The sequence below is a fragment of the Amia ocellicauda genome, chromosome 4 (genome assembly GCF_036373705.1).
Source record: "Amia ocellicauda isolate fAmiCal2 chromosome 4, fAmiCal2.hap1, whole genome shotgun sequence".
Lineage (NCBI taxonomy): Eukaryota > Metazoa > Chordata > Actinopteri > Amiiformes > Amiidae > Amia > Amia ocellicauda.
In genome coordinates this window covers 20,103,126-20,106,494 of record NC_089853.1, presented here as the reverse complement: position 1 = coordinate 20,106,494, position 3,369 = coordinate 20,103,126, and the positions used below count along the sequence as shown (strand labels likewise).

Genomic DNA, 3,369 nt, shown 5'->3' with positions numbered 1-3,369 from the left:
CAAAGGTTTCTCTCACTATTACTGCATAGTTTTGATATATTGATCCTACTATTGGAAAGATAATAAAAACGTTAATATCAATTACATCCCAACAATAATGACAATTCATTTTCATATAAACATGATCACTCACCATATTCCACATGAAAGAATCAAATCTGAACAATACATTTTTCCCAAAACTTATCCATTCACAAAAAAGAACTAAGATCCAGGGTTTCATTTAACCCATATGGTTCCATTGCTTTTACAGTGAAAATCCAAAACGCTTCTCTGTTTAGCAAACGCTTAATGTTATTCTGCTATTTTTTCAATTGCCACAAATGTCAAACTAGAGGCTGACCCATGATTCTTTTTTTTTTATAATGTCTGGCTATAGCATAGTCCATATTGTTATTGCGAATAGCAGCTTTATGTTCTGATATACCTATTTTTAAATTTCTCTTCGTTTGTCACTTTTGTAACCCCTTAACTGAAACCGATTCTGGAGATCTTTAGCTTTACATTCATAATCAGACTCATTGCCACATATTCTTTGAAGGCATGTGAATTGACCATAGGGTATGTTTTTAATCATATATTTCAGATGAGCATGTAAGATCTATTTCGGGCAGTGGGTTTCCGAAAAATTGACATATTAAATGTCCATCAGTATTTATGGAAATATTCAAATCTAAAAAATGCAATTCATTTTGACTATATTCCATAGTAAATTTCAAAGTGTGATGAGTATTGTATATAATTGCTTAACACCATCAAATCATCTGCAGAACCAGTCCACAGTAAAATTATATCACCAATATAGCTTTTCCTTAAATAAACAATTCGTAATAGTGGATTGGAGGAACGATCATTAATATATTGTTTTCCCCAATAACCCAAATATACATTTGCATATTTTGGGGCAAATGACGAACCCATGGCTGTACCCTGAGATTATAAATAATACTTGTTATTGAACAAGAAATAGTTGGACTTCAAGACAAATTCCGTTATTTTTAATAGAAAATGCATAGGAATGTAATCTTTTGGGGTTCAAAATAATATGATAGCGCCTCCAAACCACCTTCATGTGGAATATTCGTGTACAAACTTCCAACATGAAAAGAAACAACAGATACATATATAGATATAGTAATGCGAGTAAAGTGCTCTAAAAAGAAATCTGTAAATCTATTCAAAACTGAGACACTTGTTAATGATTGTTTCGGAAGTACTATATAACTAGACATAAGAATCTGAGTCTGATTATGACGAGAATAAAGAGTCTGACCACTCAGGAAGGATAAGGAGAGAGCAATTGTGTGCGGCCACCACCTGCAAAAGCATTCCCTTGTTGGGGGTGTCCTGCTGTCACTTCCACTCGCACCAAAACAGGTGCCAGTGATGCGCAGCGGCTCAGGCTTCCTAAGCGGCCGGACTGGTGTCCCTTCCTGAGGCAGCGCAGCGCGCAGAGCAAACACAGCCGCTCTGTTATTGACGAGAGTAAAGAGTCTGACCACTCAGAAAGCGCCCCCTTCCTCCAGCCCCAGAGGGAGGAACGGTCATCAATGGCCGCGCAGCCGCAGTGCAGCTCGGCCCGCTTCGCGCTCAGAAGGGGGCGCTACGGCTCCTCCTCGGGGTCAGAGAGACCAAACACTTTAGAAATACTGTTTATTAGGTTTAGTATTTTTACATTTCTTAAAATAGAACAATTTCAATTTTAATACTTGTGATTAAAATCATTTAGAATATCAATTCTTAAAATCACTTAAAATTTTTAAAATCTTGTGATTTTTTTTAACAAAACTAAAACAATTAACTTTAAAATAAACGTGCTCAAATCAAATAAACAAAACGTGATAAAAGCAAAAACTGCACACCAACAAAAGAGTCAAATACATTGAAAATAACAGAAAACGCATTAGACAAAATAAAGAAACAATTAAAAGGAAAAAATAAAAAACAAACAAAAAAAGTCTAATGCATTTTAAATTAAACCCAAAAACGGTCAATGTATTTGACAACAAAATATAACAAAACTATACCTAAAAAGCCCTAAACAATGTGATTTAAAAACAACTAAATCTTTAAAAACAATTAAGATTCATTATTTAAAATCTTCTTTTAAAAACAATCATTCATAAAATCTTTAAAAGATCTTTAAAAGATCTTGGACTCGGGCTCCAGCAGGGGGAACTAACCGTCCCCGGAGGTGGGTCCCATCACGGGATCCTGAGCTCCCCCAGATCTTGTATGCGCCAGTTCTTAAAGGCTTCCTCCTTGCCCCTCTGATGGACCTCCAGATTGACGTAGTCTTTCACAAACACCATGCCCCTCCGCGCGATGACGATCGGGTCCAGCTCCTGCTTATTGAACAAACAGATGTTCCGTCCCTCCCACAGTGCCTGCTTCACTGCGCAGACGACACGCCACCAGCACCTCAAGGTAGATGTAGAAATTCCCTTGGCTGGACCGTATAGGATCTGCTGGGCGGTCGCCCGCGCAGGAACGGCAAACCTGTGGAGGAACGGAGAAAACAGGAGCCAGACCCTGTGGGCGGAGGGGCACTCACTAAAGATGTGAGCCTCCGTCTCCTTCCCCAAGCAACCCTTATAGGGGCACGTGTCATAAGGAGCTATGCCCCTTCTGTGCATGAACACTCGGGTGGGGAGACACCGACTCACAGCCATCCAGGAGACATCTTTCTGCGTGTTCGTGAGGCAAACGTGCGTAGCGTTAGCCCAGATAAACCGGCAGGTTTCGGGAGGGAAATCTTCTATCCGGCTGGTCTCCTGGGCAGATCTCATCTGACTACAGATGGTCTTATAATCCCAGGAGGCCAGCACGACTTTATGGAGACCTACTTCGAGCGCAAAGGCTCGGAGCGCCCTGTAGAACGGCGGGGGATCCCACGAGTGCGGCCTGGTGTTGTCCATGGCGCAGAGGCCGAATGGTCTCAGGCTGCTGGCAAAATAAAAGCGGTTCATGAAACTCACTTTCTTGCCAGCAGCCTGGATGTTCTTGACCACATAAGCCAGCCCCTGCGCCTTTATCAGCCGCACAACGTCCGGGACCCCCCTACCTCCATCCAGGGTACCCTTCACCATCTGCACTCTTTTCAGCCTCTCCATTTTGCTCCCCCAGACAAACCGAAATATAATTCGGGTCACTAGTTTTGCGATACCCTTGTCTGGGGGGAAGATCATTCCTACGTAGAGGAGTATCGGGAAGAGGATGGCCTTTACGACCAGCACCTTACCAGCCATCGTCAAGGTCCTTGTGCTCCAGCCGTGGATCTTCTTTTGGACCTTTGCTATGGCCTCCTCCCAGCTCCGGGTGCCCGTGTTGGTCCCGTCGATCGTGATCCCCAGAACCTTGATAAACGGC

At 42.2% G+C, this 3,369-nt stretch overlaps 1 non-coding gene across 1 annotated transcript; it reads right to left on the bottom strand.

The window, feature by feature from the left end:
* Nucleotides 1-1,497: 1,497 nt before the first annotated feature.
* Nucleotides 1,498-1,695, bottom strand: LOC136748967 (small nucleolar RNA U3). Its single transcript, XR_010816686.1, has one exon. It is a non-coding gene; the product is annotated as a small nucleolar RNA U3 (small nucleolar RNA).
* Nucleotides 1,696-3,369: the final 1,674 nt, after the last annotated feature.